This window comes from Elephas maximus, chromosome 9 (assembly GCF_024166365.1).
Source record: "Elephas maximus indicus isolate mEleMax1 chromosome 9, mEleMax1 primary haplotype, whole genome shotgun sequence".
Taxonomy (NCBI): domain Eukaryota; kingdom Metazoa; phylum Chordata; class Mammalia; order Proboscidea; family Elephantidae; genus Elephas; species Elephas maximus.
The window spans coordinates 124836805-124854093 of record NC_064827.1 but is presented as its reverse complement, the minus strand read 5'-3'; the positions used below and the strand labels follow the sequence as shown (position 1 = coordinate 124854093).

Genomic DNA, 17289 nt, shown 5'->3' with positions numbered 1-17289 from the left:
TGTGATTATAGTAAAACAAAGGATTTATTTTGAAAGAAGAAATAAAAGTGAGTTGACTAGATGAGTTTTAGATTTAATGAGATTTGGGATGCTGATAGATAGCAGTTTTAAGGAAAAAAGATAAGCTTGGAATTTTTGCATGTTTATTTGAAGGAGTAATGTTAGGAGCTTTTGAGTTTGATTCATAGTGAACCCCTGGGACAGAGTAGAACTGCTTGCTCCATAGGGTTTTCTAGGCTGTGATCTTGACAGGAGCAGAACACCAGATGTTTTCTCTTCCGTCATTGCTGGGTGGGATAGAATTGCCAGCCTTCTGGTTAACAACCGAGTTCTTAACCATTGCAACACCAGGGCTCCTTATACTGGTGTGAAAATGAATGTTTACTAGAGATTATGTTAATTCTCATTTTTATGGCACATAACAACACCTTGTTGCTGTCTAGTTGATTCCAACTCATAGCGACCCTATAGGACAGAGTAGAACTGCCCCATAGGGTTTCCAAGGAGTGGCTGGTAGATTCAAAGTGCCAAACTTTTCGTTAGCAGCCAGGTTGTTAACCACTGCGCCACCAGGGCTCGGTAGCTGTGTGGCACATAGCTAATAGAATTAGAAGCTCATACTTGGCCTGATTTTTTTTTTTTTCACTCCCTCAAAAAACAAAAATAAAAAAAAAACTTACAGGATACGCTATAAAATAGGTATGTGATATTTTATTTGGGATCTGTGTTCATCCCAGAGACAAATTTGAATATGGAAAAAATTTGCCCTGACATTTTGAGGTTCTTTGATAAATGAATCTGAGAATCATTAGCAAAATTATTAATCTTAGAAAAATGGTTGCTAGGTGATTCAGAATTGTTTCTTGTATTTGTAGTTTCTTTGTAAAAGAGCCACAGGCATTAAGATTGTAAGTTTCCCTTACCTTTTTCTGGAGCCCCGGTGGTGCAGTGGTTAAGAGATTGGCTGCTAACTAAACCTGCTAAAAGGTCGGCAGTTTGTATCCACCAGCCTCTCCTTGGAAACCCTATCGGGCAGTCCTGCTTTGTTCTGTAGGGTTGCTATGAATCGGAATCGACAGCAGTGAGTTTGATATTTGTTTACCTTTTTCTGATTTTAGTTCCTCTTTTATAAGGTAAAGATACTACTGACTTAACTATTTGTTCATTATTTATCAGTAAGAGTGAATTGGGATAGCGATCACTGACTGAAGCGTAAGTCAGCTAAGAGCATGTTATTCAGAGTCCCAGCTCTGTCTTACTGGTTGTGTAGCCTTGGGTACATTTTTTTGTCTTCTTCAACCTTGGTTTTTCTCATCCAGCAAACGGAACTGTATGTACCTAATGGAGAATGAATGAGGTAACGTGTGCCGGGTACTTAGCTGGGCTCTTGACACATTATAGCTGCTCTGCAGATAGCATTATTATTGTTGATTATACTGCTTACAATAAAATGTTTTTATTTCATCTTACTAATTGAAAAAAAAAATTGCTGTCGGGTTCTTGTAGACTAATGAAGCCTTGTAGGTCTCTGTCATTTGAAATAGTAATTTATTTTCCAAAATTCTTCTACGCAATTCAGTATTCCAGTTCGTTGATTTTGAAGTCATTTTCTTGTTAAGAGGAAAGTAAACTGATGAAAGCGGTGCGTAGTATAATATAAGTAACTGAAAGGAGAGAACAAAACAATAAACCAGCTGCTGTTGAGTCGACTCCAACTTAGGATGACCTTTCGTGTGTCAGAGTAGAATTACGCTCCATGGGATATCCAGTGACTGATTTTTCAGAAGTAGATTGTCAGGCCGTTCTTCCAAGGCACTTCTGGGTGGACTTGAACCTCGAGCCTTGTAGTTAGCAGCAAGCACACCATTCAGGGAGTCCGTAAGTAGCTGAAGAAACCAAAAACTCATTGCCATCGAGTTGATTCTGACTTTTAGCAATTCAGTAGGACAGTAGAACTGCCCCGCAGGCTCTCCAAGGCTGTAAGCCTTTATGGAAGCAGACTGCCACACCTTTCTTCTGCGGAGCGGCTGGTGAGTTTGAACCGCTAACCTTTCAGTTAGCAGCTGAGCTTTTAACAACTGTGCCATTAGCAGCCGAGCCTTTCACCGCTGTGCCAACAGGGCTCCCTGTAAGTAACTGAAGGAGTTAAAAACCAGGATATGTTAATTTTTAAGGGGAATGTTAATCCTATCCAGTACTTTGATCTTATGTTTTCTTATTCTTCAGTATTTTTTAGAGCATGTGGCATAGAGCTAAAGACAAAGGAGTGCTTTGTAAATTCTAGTTGACCCATTGATAGGTATTTGTGTGTAATACCGTGGGGTAATTTATTCTTTTTCACTGTTGCATGTTGTTTTTATTCTTATGTGCCGTCAAGTTCATTACGGCTCATAGTGACCCTATAGGACAGAGTAGGACTGCCCTATGTAATTTCCAAGGCTGTCGGAATTAACTTGACAGCACTGGGTCTGGGTAATCTTTACGGAAGCAGACTGCACATCACATATTATACCCTATTTTGGAAAGATTGCTGACCTTTTGTTCAGTCTTGTTTATTTAAAGTTATGGCTCATCATTTTTTCTGTTAACAGAGATAAATCCTGTGTTGCTTTTTATCCCTTATATCAGTTAGAGATGTACCCATTTGCAAGTAAAAGAAAATTAACTCAACAAGGGGTTTATTTTTCTCATGTGACAAGTCGCAGCAGGCATTCCAGAGTTGATACGGTGGCTTAACTATGCTGCCAGGCTCAGGCCATCTCAAGGGATTCTTCACTCACTGTCTGGCCCCTGGGGTGGGAAGACTAAAATAACTGGAGGCTTTAATAACAGCTGAGACTCCTAGGGCATCTGTCTTCTTATGTGATCTTTTCACATCGGACCTCTAGATTAGTGGGACTTCTTAAACTAAGGCTGAAAGCTCCCAGAGTGAGAGAGTGAGTGTTCCAGGAGTGACTTGCAGAAGCCACATGGCCTGTTCTATTAACCTTGGAAATCAGGCAGAGAGATCCCTGCAGCATTCTGCTCTGTTCATTGAGGCAGTCATACAGGCCAGCCCAGGGCCAAGGGGAGGCAGCATTCTACTCTGTTCATTGAGGCAGTCATACAGGCCAGCCCAGGGCCAAGGGGAGGCAGCATTCTACTCTGTTCATTGAGGCAGTCATACAGGCCAGCCCAGGGCCAGGGGGAGGCAGCATTCTACTCTGTTCATTGAGGCAGTCATACAGGCCAGCCCAGGGCCAAGGGGGAGGCAGCATTCTACTCTGTTCATTGAGGCAGTCATACAGGCCAGCCCAGGGCCAAGGGGGAGGCAGCATTCTACTCTGTTCATTGAGGCAGTCATACAGGCCAGCCCAGGGCCAAGGGGAGGCAGCATTCTACTCTGTTCATTGAGGCAGTCATACAGGCCAGCCCAGGGCCAAGGGGAGGCAGCATTCTACTCTGTTCATTGAGGCAGTCATACAGGCCAGCCCAGGGCCAAGGGGGAGGCAGCATTCTACTCTGTTCATTGAGGCAGTCATACAGGCCAGCCCAGGGCCAAGGGGGAGGCAGCATTCTACTCTGTTCATTGAGGCAGTCATACAGGCCAGCCCAGGGCCAAGGGGAGGCAGCATTCTACTCTGTTCATTGAGGCAGTCATACAGGCCAGCCCAGGGCCAGGGGGAGGCAGCATTCTACTCTGTTCATTGAGGCAGTCATACAGGCCAGCCCAGGGCCAAGGGGGAGGCAGCATTCTACTCTGTTCATTGAGGCAGTCATACAGGCCAGCCCAGGGCCAAGGGGAGGCAGCATTCTACTCTGTTCATTGAGGCAGTCATACAGGCCAGCCCAGGGCCAAGGGGAGGCAGCATTCTACTCTGTTCATTGAGGCAGTCATACAGGCCAGCCCAGGGCCAAGGGGGAGGGGGCGTTCTGCTCTGTTCATTGAGGCAGTCATACAGGCCAGCCCAGGGCCAAGGGGAGGGGGCGTTCTGCTCTGTTCATTGAGGCAGTCATACAGGCCAGCCCAGGGCCGGGGGGGGGGGGCGTTCTGCTCTGTTCATTGAGGCAGTCATACAGGCAAGCCCAGGGCCAAGGGGAGGCAGCATTCTACTCTGTTCATTGAGGCAGTCGTACAGGCCAGCCCAGGGCCAGGGGGAGGCAGCATTCTGCTCTGTTCATTGAGGCAGTCATACAGGCCAGCCCAGGGCCAAGGGGCGGGGCGTAGACTCTGCCACTTGAGGGGATGTGGCCATGTTTTCAGAGCCACCGCGATGGTGAATAGATTGGGTGGGCAGCTCCTGATGTCTGCCGCAACTCCCAGTACCTGACACTGTGTTTGACTCAGAGGCACCACGATGGTGGATAGATTGGGTCGGCAACTCCTGATGTCTGCCGCAACTCCCAGTACCTGACACTGTTTGACTCAGAGGCACCGCGATGGTGAATAGATTGGGTCGGCAGCTCCTGATGTCTGCCCCAACTCCCAGTACCTGACACTGTGTTTGACATAAAGCATAAGTGATTAATAAAAATTTGAATCATTGCATTCTCTGTATATATTTATTTATATGAGTTTAGAATTTCTAGTTTGAAAATAACTTAGGTTTATGTATATTATAACTGTATATTGGAATTTAATTGACTTCTAGAATGGTAGTTTATATATTCCTAAAGCGTGGAGTGGCAAGTGCTATTATACTGTCATTTTTTCACGGTGTTAGTCTCCATTCTTCCTAGTTTATCAAGGGCAGCAATATTCTTTTTCTGTCTCTTTTAACTTATGGCATACTTTAATCATACTTAAAGGTACAGGGAATGATAATAATAGATATCCATGTACCTAATATTCAAATCTAACAAACCTTAACTTTTGCCATATTTATTTTGAATGTTTTTTTTTTTTTAAACAAATTGATTTTACTTTTAGTGAAGTAATACAATCTCATAGTTGAAAATGTAAAGAAGTGCTAGAAGGCTTATAACAAAAAAACAGTATTTCCAGAGGTAATACTTTTTTTTAACTCTTTCTGATTCTTACCTTCATAACTGGCAAATAATATGGGTCTATGAATTTCTCTTAACCCACTAATTTTAGATACTATGTATTGACTTCTGTTGAGGATACTGGCTATTTCATTTAACATCTTCCTCTCCTACTAACCTCCCACTGAAGTCTTTAGCTAAATTGTATTTCTTGTGTCTATTATAGTTACTGTATAACTATTGGACACTGTTTAGCCAAGTAACACAGTACGATTACTTTTTATGAAATTTGAAGTTTCTTGTACCCTCCAGCAACTTTGTAAAACAACTCTTGATATACTTTCTGCATAGCCAGATGTCTCAAATGTGTTAGATAATACATCATCTGGTCCATGTATTCCTTGAAGGTGTTTTTCTGGTGCCTTTTGTCCCTTTCTAGTATCTACTGAATGCTCTGTAGACCTGTTGCAACACTGTCATTCTAGGAATTCCTTTTGTCTCTTCTCTGTGTTGGATTCTCTTGTTTACTGGATCCCATGCCTTCTCGTGTTTTGGCGTGTACTCCTGTGTTGGCGTGTACTCCTGTGTTGGCGGGCGCTCCTGTGTTGGTGGGTACTCCTGTGTTGTCGTGTACTCCTGTGTTGTCGTGTACTCCTGTGTTGGGCGCTCCTGTGTCGGTGGGTACTCCTGTGTTGGTGAAGCATGTACATCTTCAGTAAATTTTCAAGAGTATGCAGTGAAGGACTCGGTTGTTAAAGCAGTGAATGGGGTATATGGTGATTCATTTATGTTTTCTGCTCTACTTTTGTATATGCTTGGAATTTTCTGTAATATTTTTTCAAAATGTACATAGAAGGTTAAGCTTTTTGAGACCTTGCTTTGGAGTGGTCTTCGTTCTTTTGTTATGTTCTGTGCTTTGGGTATAAGATTCTGGGTTAGCAGCTGTTTTTCAGAATTTTGAAAGTGTTGCTCCATTGTCCTTGAGATTACAGTGTTGCTGTTCAGAGAAGTTGGATGCTGTTATTTCCGATTTTTGTATGTGCCCGGTGGTTTCCCCTTCTGGGGGACTTAGAATTGTCATTTTATGTGTTCTGAAACTTTATAGCAACACATTTAGTGTACGCCTTTTTCAGTCATTGTTCTGGGCCTTTTCAATCTTTGGCTCCACCGTTTGTGTGAATTTTTCTTGTGTTGCTATTTTAGCCTGTCTTCTATTTTTCTTTCTTCTCTAGAATGCATGCTAGTTGGATATTAGGCCTCTTAGGTTGGATATTAGGCTTCTTAGGTGAATCCTTTTATTTTTTTAATTAAATTTTTCTTAATTTTCATCTTTTTCTTATCCGTCTACTTCCTGGGGGAATTTACTGACTTTATTTTCCAAACTTCCTGTTATTTTTTTCCCCCATAAACTCTAGTCAGCATTTTTTATTTCTACAAACTCTTTTTTGAATGTCTTTTTTGGTGTAGTGTCTGTCATTAGCATTTGCCTATTTTTTGATTGGATTATTTCTCTTTTTGTTGTAGAGGTGTTGGATTCTCCTGTAGATTTTAGAGATTAGGCCTTTATTGGATTTGTCATAGCCCAGAATTTTTCCCAGTCTGTAGGTTCTCTTTTTACTCTTTTGGTGAGCATAAGTGTTTACTTTTTAGAAGATCCCAGTTGTCTATTTTATCTTCTGGTGTTTGTGTATTATTAATTATGGTTTGTATCCTGGTAATGGTGTGTATAGGGTGGCTCGAGAAGACAATGTAAAGTATTATAATGATATGTACAAAGACCTGGAGATAGAAAACCAAAAGGGAAGAACACATTCGACATTTTTCAAGCTGAAAGAACTAAAGAAAACATTCAAGCCTTGAGTTGTGATTCTACGGGGAAAATATTAAATGAGCAGGAAGCATCAAAAGAAGATGGAAGGAATACACAGAGTCACTGTATCAAAAAGAATTGGTTGATATTCAGCCATTTCAGGAGATAGCATATGATCAGGAACTGATGGTACTGAAGGAAGAAGTCCAAGCTGCACTGAAGGCTTTGGCGAAAAACAAGGCTCCAGGAATTGACAGAATATCAGTTGAGATGTTTCAGCAAATGGATGTACCACTGGAAGTGCTCACTTGTCTATGCCAAGAAATTTGGAAGACAGCTGCCTGGCCAACCGACTGGAAGAGATCCATATTTGTGCCTATTCCAAAGAAGGGTGATCCCACAGAATGTAGAAATTATCGAACAATATCGTTAATACCACATGCAAGTAAAATTTTGCTTAAAACCATTCAAAAGCGATTGCAGTAGTACATTGACAGAGAACTGCCCTGCCAGAAATTCAGGCTAGATTCAGAAGAGGACGTGGAACGAGGGATATCATTGCTGATGTTAAATGGATCTTGGCTGAAAGCAGAGAATGCCAGGAAGATGTTTACTGGCATTTTATTGACTATGCAAAGGCATTCGACTCTGTGGATCATAACAAATTATGGATAACATTGGGAAGAATGGGAATTCCAGAACACTTAATTATACTCATGAGAAACCTGTACGTAGATCAGGAGGCCGTCATTCGAACAGAACAAGGGGATACTGTGTGGTTTAAAGTTAGGAAAGGTGTGTGTCAGAGTTGTATTCTTTCACCATACCTATTCAGTCTGTATGCTGAGCAAATAATCTGAGAAGCTGGACAATATAAAGAAAAATGGCGCATCAGGACTGGAGGAAGACTCATTAACAACCTGCGTTATGCAGATGACACAGCCTTGCTTGCTGAAAGTGAAGAGGACTTGAAGCACTTACTGATGAAGATCAAAGACCACAGCCCTCAGTATGGATTACACCTCAACCTAAAGAAAACAAAAACTCTCACAACTGGACCGATAAGTAAACATGATAAATGGAGAAAAGATTGACGTTGTCAAGGATTTCATTTTACTTGGATCCACAATCAACACCCGTGGAAGCGGTAGTCAAGAAATCAAAAGATGTGTTGAAAAGCAAAGATGTCACGTTGAAGACTAAGGTGAGCCTGACCCAAACCATGTTGTTTTCAGTTGCCTCATATGCATGGAAAGCTGAATGATGAATAAGGAGGACTGAAGAAGAATTGATGCCTTTCAATTGTGTGTTGGCGAAGAATATTGAATATACCGTGGACTGCCAAAAGAACGAACAAATCTGTCTTGGAAGAAGTACAACCAGAGTGCTCCTTAGAAGCAAGGACAGTGAGGCTATGTCTCACATATCTTGGACGTTGTCAGGAGGGATCATTCCATGGAGAAGGACATCATGCTTGGTAAGGTAGAGGGTCAGCAAAAAAAGAGGAAGACCCTTAATGAGATGGATTGGCACAGTGGCTGCAACAGTGGGCTCAAGCATAACAATGATTGTGAGGATGGCACAGGACCAGGTAGTATTTCGTTCTGTAGTACATAGGGTCGCTATGAGTCACAACCAGCTTTATGGCACCTAACAGCAACAGTGCCGTGTATTAGGACCTCTAGCGTTGACCCTGTTATTTCTTCTATGACCTTTATAGCTTTTGGTTGCATATTTAGGTCTTTGACCCATTGTAAATTAGTTTTTGTGTATGGTGTGAGGTGTGGGTCCTGTTTCATTTTTTGGAGTTGGGCATACAGTTTTGCCAGCACCATTTGTTAAAAAAAACTGTCCTTCCCCCATTCAATGGGGTTTGGGCCTTTGTCAGAGATCAGGTGACTAGAGGTGGGTGGGCTTACATCTGGGTTCTCTACGAACTCTTTTATGATCTCATACTTTCTTCATTTCATAGATGCAAGTAGCTTACATCTTTGAGGATATATATTATATTTTTTTGAAAGTTTCTTGAATGAGCGCTGCATCTTATGAGTTTGTATTTCTTTACTTCTTGGCTTCTGTGTTCCTTTTGGAAGCTTTCCAAAGCTTTCCTCCAGTCTCTGGTGATCATTGGCTGATCATCTGTGTAATAGAACAAGATACTAAAAAGTTGACTAGAAGCTTTATGTATTGAAGTGGGCTTTGTTGCCTGGTGGACGTCACTTAGACATTACTGAGGACTCAAGGAGTCAGTATTTACGGGTATTTTCTCCAAAGGCCAATTTTCAGATTTCCGGCTTGGGTAATGACAAGTCTTGCTGCTGGTCTTCTGAAGATAGGCTGGAGAAGGGCCTGGCTGGAGGGGTGTCTCACTATTTAGTGTACAGCATTTCACATGATCCCTGGAATTTCAGTACCAAGCCTCGTCCCTGAACTTCTTTGTGCCTGTTGCCCATGAGTCTCAACACTCCACTTTAATGTCTGCAGGAACCTACCTGGCGGGTGCGTTGAACGGTGGTCAGCTGAGTGGCCTGAGGAGGGAGGGAGAGGACGTGGCATTGTTTGTTCTTTATGCAGACTTCCAAAACTTGCCCTATTTTCAGTACCTGCAAGGTCCCTTCATTTGGTGCTGCTGGTTTCTGAGCCTCTCTGGGTTTTGTAGGAAAGAATCATCTTCTCATCAGTATTGACCTTCGAGTTCACTGGGACATTTTATATTTCTCAGTTGGCTTTCATTTTCATGTATTATGATTCAGAGTTAAATCCATGTTTTAGTGAAGATGAAGCTCATTTTTCAGTTTTTCTTTGTTGTGTAGAGGTAATTTTTGAGAGCAGAAGTTGTTGGAAGAATCTTGAAATTGGAAGTCCCTTGTTAAGGAACCCAGCCTGTTTCCTCTGTTCTTTCCCAGAAGTAACTGTATTCTGTAGCTGGGGAGTGTATCACTTTTATACTTTATATATTTTATATATATATATATATATATATATATATATATATATATATATATATATATATATATATTGCCAGAGTGATTTAATTTACAGAAATGGTATCATACCGAACATACTTTGCAACTTGCTTTTCGTTTCTCATTGTTTTTGTGATTTTTCCTTGTTAGTAGTTTATTTAAACTGTTATGTTCATTGTATGATCAAACTTGATCTCTCTTTTTTTTTTTTTTGATGAGTGCTATTACTATCCCAAGTAATAATTCAGTGACATTCTTCCTGGTTGTCTTTAAGGTTATATATACAGTGCACATCAGCAAAGGATTTATATAGTAGAATACATAAACTCTCCCACAAATCAAAAAAAAGACAAAAAGCCCAGTTGAAAAAAAAGGGATGAAAAGGCAATTTTTAGAAGAAACCAACCAAAACCAAACCCAGTGCCGTCAAGTCAATTCCGACTCATACCAACCCTATAGGACAGAATAGAACTGCCCCATAGAGTCAGAAGAAACCAAAGTGGCCGATAAACTTATGAAAAGATGCTCAAGTCTCACAAGTGATCAGGCAGATGTAAATGAAATTGAATAAAAACGTAATTAGCAAAATAGATCAAAATCCTGTATAAGACAAGAATTGTTTTATATATAGCTGTTTTCTCACCTTCCTAGTCATCTTGCAGTACAACATTGCCCAGGGTTGGGGTGGCAGGTAAGGATAGGGTCCGTGCTGTCGTTTTTAACGCCCGTTCTGCACATTTTGAGGTGGAGCCTGGCTGAGAGTCATGAGAATCATTGCCTTTCTGAGCAGTGATCCTCTGTCAGTGCTGGGAAGAAATGGAGAGAGAACACGGGTGGCAGTTTGGTGCTGGCTGTTATTGCGTAGTGACATCGAGGATTCTCAATTACTATCCAGCAGACTTTCTTTTGGTTTCCAAGTTCCTGGAATAAGGCTCATTAACCACATAATCAGGATTGTGTATCTCTCTGATCCCAGAAAAAGACCAGGAGTTAGAATCCTTGAGAATAACCGTATGCCCGGAATAGGCTCACCTCTCCAGTCTTCTGATTTCTCTCTGTCTTTTCTTTATTTTTATTGCACTTTTTTATTTTTTCAGTGAAAGTTTACCATTCAAGTCAGTTGCTCATACAAAAACTTATGTGACCATAGTTACTCTCCCTATAATGTGGCAGCACACTCCTGTTCTCCACCCTGTTTTTCCTGTGTCCGTGCAACCAGCTCCTGTGCCCCCCAGCCTTCTCTCACCTCCAGACAGGAGCTGTCCACTTAGTCTCATGAGGTGCTTGAGCTAAGAAGAGCACTCCTCACCAGTATCATTTTATGTCTTATAATTCAGTCTAATGTTTGTCTGAAGAGTTGGCTTTGGGAATGGTTTTACTTACGGGCTGAGAGGGAGTCCAGAGGCCGTGTCCTTTCGGATTCCTCTAGTCTCAGCCAGACCATAAAGTCTGGTCTTTTTACGAGAATTTGAGTTCTGCACCCCACTTTCCTCCTGCTCCATCAGGGATTCTCTGTTATGTCCCATTTCAGGACAGTCATTCGTGGTAGCCAGGCACCGTCTGGTTTTTCCCGTCTCAGGCTGATGGAGTCTCTGGTGTATAGGGCCTTTTCTGTCTCTTAGGCTTATATTTTCCCCGTGTCTGGTGTTCTTCATTCTCCTTTGGTCCAGGTGGGTTGGGACCAATTGATGCATCTTAGCTGGTGACTTGAAAGCTTTTAAGACCCAGATGCCACACACCAAAGTGGGATGCAGAATGTTTTCTTTTTATCTTTTTTTTAATTCATTTTTATTGTGCTTTAAGTGAAAGTTTACAAATCAGGTCAGCCTCTCATACAAAAATTTACATACACCTTGCTATACACTCCTGATTGCTCTCCCTCTAATGAGATAGCACAGTTCTTCCCTCCAGTCTTTCTCCTCATGTCCATTCGGGTAGCTTCTGGCCCCCTCTGCCCTCTCAACTCTCCTCCAGACAGGAGAGGCCAACATAGTCTCATGTGTTTACTTGGTCCAAGAAACTTGTTCTTCACGAGTATCATTTTCCATCCCATATTCCAGTCCAATCTCTGCCTGAAGAGTTGGCTTTGGGAATGTTTCCTGTCTTGGGCTAACAGAAGGTCTCGGGATCATGGCCTCCGGGATCCTTCTAGTTCCAGTCTGACCATTAAGTCTGGTCCTTTTAGGAGAATTTGGGGTCTGTATCCTACTGCTCTCCTGCTCCCTCAGGGGTTTTCTGTTGTGTTCCCTGTCAGGGCAGTCATCGGTTGTGGCCGGGCACCATCTAGTTCTTCTGATCTCAGGCTGATGTGTAGTCCCTGGTTTATGTGGTCCTTTCTGTCTCTTGGAAACCCTGGCGGTGTAGTGGTTAAGTGCCACAGCTTCTAACCAGAAGGGTGGCAGGTAATCCACCACATGCTCCATGGAAACTCTGGGTGCAGTTCTACTCTGTCCTGTCGGGTCACTATGAGTCAGAATCGACTCAGCGCCAACGGGTTTGGTTTCTGTCTCTTAGGCTTATAATTACCTTGTGTCTTTGATGGTCTTCATTCTTCCTTGCGCCAGGTGGGCTGAGACCAAATGATGCATCTTAGATGGCTGCTTGCTAGCGATTTCCAAAGTGGTTATACCATTTTACATTCCCACCAGCAGTGTAGAAGTGTTCCAGTGTCTCCACAGCCTCTCCAACATTTATGTGTTTTTTTTTTTTTTTTGATTGATGCCAGCCTTGTTGGAGTCAGATGGAATCTCATTGTAGTTTTGATTTGCGTTTCTCTAACAGCTAATGATCGTGAGCGTTTCCTCATGTATCTGTTAGCGGCCCAAATGTTTTCTTTAGTGAAGTGCTTATTCATATCCTTTGCCCATTTTTTAATTGCGTTATTTGCATTTTGTGATTGAGATTTAGCACAGTCATGTAGATTTAGAGATCAGGAATTGATTGGAAATGTCATAGCTAAAAACTCCTTCCCAGTCTGTAGATAATCTTTTTACTCTTTTGGTGAAGTCTTTGGATGAGCATAGGTGTTTGATTTTTAGGAGTTCCCAGTTATCTGGTTTCTCTTTTGCATTTTTAGTAATGTTTTGTATACTGTTTATGCCATGTAGTAGGGCTCCTAACGTTGTCCCTATTTTTTCTTTCATAATCTTTATCATTTTAGATTTCATGTTTTGGTCTTTGATCCATTTTGAGCTTGTTTTTGTGCATGGTGTGAGATATGGGTTTTGTTTCATTTTTTTTTTTTTTTTTTGCAGATGGATATCCAGTTATGCCAGCACCATTTGTTAAAAAGATTGTCTTTTCCCCAGTTAACTGACTTTGGGCCTTTGTTAAATATCAGCTGCTCATACGTGGATGGATTTATGTCTGGATTCTCAATTCTGTTCCATTGGTCTATGTGTCTGTTGTTTTATCAGTACCAGGCTGTTTCGACTACTGTGGCAGTGTAATAGGTTCTAAAATCAGGTAGAGCGAGGCCTCCCACTTTGTTTTTCTTTTTCAGTAATGCTTTATTTATCTGGGGTCTCTTGCCCTTCCATTTGAAGTTGGTGATTTGTTTCTCCATCTCATTAAAAAATGTCGTTGGAATTTGAATCGGAATTGCATTGTATCTATGGGTGGCTTTTGGTAGAATAGACATTCTTACAATGTTAAGTCTTCCTAGCCATGAACAAGGTATGTTTTTCCAATTGTGTAGGTCTCTTTTGGTTTCTTGCAGTAGTGTCTTGTACTTTTCTATGTATAGGTCTTTTTCATCTCTGGTAAGATTTATTCCTAAGTATTTTATCTTCTTGGGGGCTACTGTAAATGGTATTGATTTGGTGATTTCATTTTTGATGTTCTTTTTCTTGGTGTAGAGGAATCCAACTGATTTTTGTATGTTTATCTTGTATCCCGATACTCTAATGAACTCTTCTATTAGATTCAGTAGTTTTTTTTTTTTTTGAGGATTCTTTAGGGTTTTCTGTGTATAAGATCCTGTCATCTGCAAATAGAGATACTTTTATTTCTTCCTTAGGAATCTCATGCCCTTTATTTCTTCATCTAGCCTAATTGCTCTGGCTAGGACCTCCGGCGCAGTGTTGAATAAGAGTGGAGATAAGGGTCATCCTTGTCTGGTTCCCTTTCTCAAGAGGAATCTCTCCATTTAGGATGATATTGGCTCTTGGCTTTGTATAAATGCCCTTTATTATGTTGAGGAATTTTCCTTCCATTCCTATTTTGCTGAGAGTTTTTATCATGAATAGTTGCACTTTGGTCAAGTGCCTTTTCTGCATCAATTGATGAAATCATGTGGTTCTTGTCTTTTATTTGTGTGGTGGATTACATTAATTGTTTTTCTAATGTTGAACCATCCCTGCTTACCTGGTATAAATCCCACTTGGTCATGGTGAATTATTTTTTTGATATGTTGTTGAGTTCTATTGGCTAGAATTTTGTTGAGGATTTTTGCGTCTAAGTTCTTGAGGGATATAGATCTGTAAATTTCTTTTTTTAAGGTGTCTTTAGCTAGTTTTGGTATGAGGGATATGCTGGCTACATAGAGTGAGTCAGGGAATATTCCGTCCTTTTCTAGTAGTAGTGGTGTTAACCTCTTTGAAAGTTTGGTAGAACTCTGCAGTGAAGCCAGCAGGGCCAGGGCTTTATTTTGTTGGGAGTTTTTTGATTACCTTTTCAGTCTCTTTTTTTTTTGTTGTTATGGGTCTATTTAGTTGTTCTCCCTCTGTGTTAGTTTAGATAGGTAGTGTGTTTCTAGGAATTCATCCATTTCTTTTAGGTTTTCAAATTTGTTAGAGTACAGTTTTTCATTGTGACCTGATACGATTCTTTCAGTTTCAGTTGGGACTGTTGTGATATTGCCCATCTCATTTTTTAATCAGGTTATTTGCTTCCTCTCCTGTTTTTCTTTTGTCCATTTGGCCGATGGTTTAACAGTTTTGTTGATTTTTTTCAAAGAACCAGCTTTTGGTCTTGTTAACTCTTTTAATTGTTTTTCTGTTCTCTAATTCATTTAGTTCTGCTCTAATTTTTATTATTTGTTTTCTTCTGGTGCCTGAGGGTTTCTTTTGTTGCTCTTTATTTGTTTAAGTTGTAGGGACAGTTCTTTGATTTTGACCCGTCTTTTTGTAAGTGTGCATTTATTGATATAAATTGACCTCTGAGCACTGCTTTTGCTGTGTCCCAAAAGTTCTGATAGGAAGTGTTTTCATTTTCATTGGAGTCTGTGAATTTCTTTATTCCCTCCTTAATGTCTTGTATAACCCAGCTCTTTTTGAGCAGGATATTGTTCAGTCTCCAAGTGTTTGATTTCTTTTCCATGGTTTTTCTGTTACTGATTTCTACTTTTATGGCATTATGGTCAGAGAAGATGCTTTGTAATATTTCGGATTCTGCTAAGGCTTGCTTTATGACCTAATATGTGGTCTATTCTAGTGAATGTTCCATGTGCGCTAGAAAAATAAGTGTACTTGGCTGCTGTTGGGTGGAGTGTTCTGTATATGTCTATGAGGTCCAGTTGGTTGATTGTGGCATTTAGATCTTCCGCGTCTTTATTAAGCTTTCTGGATGTCCTGTCCTTCATTGAAAGTGGTGTGTTGAAGTCTCCTACTATAATTATGGAGCTGTCTATCTCACTTTTCAGTGCTCGTAGAGTTTGTTTTATGTATCTTGCAGCCCTGTCACTGGGTGCATAAATATTTAATATGGTCTACGGCGCTGGTTTTGTTTTTTTTTTTCATCTTTCTGGTAAATTGTCCCTTTAATCATTATATAGTGTCCTCCTTTATCCTTTTTGGTGGATTTAACTTGAAAGCCTATTTTGTCAGAAATTAATATTGCCACTCCTGCTCTTTTTTGATTGTTATTTGCTTGATATATTTTTTTCCACCCTTTGAGTTTTAGTTTGTTTGTCGTAAGTCTAAGGTGTGTCTCTTGTAGGCAGCATATAGGTAGTTTATTTATTTATTTTTTTAACCAATTTGCAACTCTCTCTTTATTGGTGCATTTAGTCCATTTACATTCAGTGTAATTATAGATAGGTATAAGTTTAGTGTTGTCATTTTGATGCCTTTTTTTGTGTATTGATAATTTATTTTATTTTTCCACTTTTTTGTGCTGAGAAGTTTTTCTTTGTAAATTGTGTGTTCTTTTTCATTGTAGTTGAATTTTTTTTTCTGAGTCTTTATGTTTATCTTGGATTTTATTTTGAAGTATGGGATTGTTAGTCTTCTTTGTGGTTACCTTAATATTTACCCCTATTTTTCTAAGTATAAACCTGACTTGTATTTCCGTATATTGCCTTGATTTCCTCTTCATATGGAAGATCTATGCAACCTGTATTTAGTTCCTCTTTATTGACTATTGTCATGTTTTACATAATGACATCAGTGAATCCCTGTTTTGAGCGTTTTTTTTTTTTTTTTTCCTTTATTTTTGTTATTTCCGTGTCTGAGTTGATATCGGGATGCTCTGTTCTGTGCCATTGTATTGTGGTGATATCTGATATTATTGATTTTCTGACTAAAGAATTTCCTTTAGTAATTCTCGTAGCTTCGGTTTGGTTTTTGTAAATTCTCTAAGGTTGTGTATATCGTAAATGACTTAATTTCACCTTCATATTTGAGAGAGAGTTTTGCTGGATATATGATTCTTGGCTGGCAGTTTTTCTCTTTCAGTTCTCTATATATGTCATCACATTGCCTTCTTGCCTGTGTGGTTTTTGCTGAGTAGTCAGGACTTAAGTGATTCTCCTTCGTAGATGACTTTTATCCCTGGCTGCTTTTAAAATTTTGTCTTTATCTTTGGTTTTGGCAAGTTTGATGATAATATGCCTTGGTAATTTTCTTTTGGGATCTACCCTGTATGGGGTTCGACGAGAATCTTGAGTAGATACCCTTTCATCTTTCATGATGTCTGGGAAGTTTTCTGCCAAGAAATCTTCAACAATTCTCTCTCTGTTTTCTGTTATCCTTCCCTGTTCTGGAATTCCGGTCATACGCAAGTTATTCTTGATAGAGTCCCACATGATTCTTAGCATTTCTTCATTTTTTTAAATACTTTTATCTGATTTTTCTTCAAATATATTGGAGCCAATTGCCTTATTCTCCATCTCCCCAGTTCTGCATTCTAGTTCCTCAATTCTGCTCCTCTGACTTCCTTTTGAGTTGTCTAGTTCTGTAATTTTATTCTTAAAAAAAAAAAAAGAATTTCTGAATGCTGTCTTTCTATGGATACTTGCAGCTTATTAAATTTTTCATTATGTTCTTGAATAATCTTTTTAATTTCTTGAACTCTTTTGTCTGTGTGTTTCTTGTCTTTTTCTGTACATTCCCGATTTCATTTCTGATGTCTTGAAGCGCAGAACATTTTTTTAATAAGCTTTGTTATGCCAACTGACGTAGATATCCCCTGAAAACATGGTCCCCAGGTCCCCACCCCTGTTCTCCATCCCACCAATTGTTTGGTTGCATTCAGGAAGCTTCTTAGCTTTTGGTTTAACCCAGTTGTGCTGAGTTCCCCTGTATTGTGTGTTGTCCTGCCTTTCACCTA

The 17289-nt window shown here is 40.2% G+C and overlaps 1 protein-coding gene across 6 annotated transcripts in view; it reads left to right on the top strand.

Moving 5' to 3' along the window:
* The window catches only part of SPIN1 (spindlin 1), an 89008-nt gene that overhangs the window by 37450 nt on the left and 34269 nt on the right, over positions 1–17289 (top strand). The window lies entirely within an intron of this gene.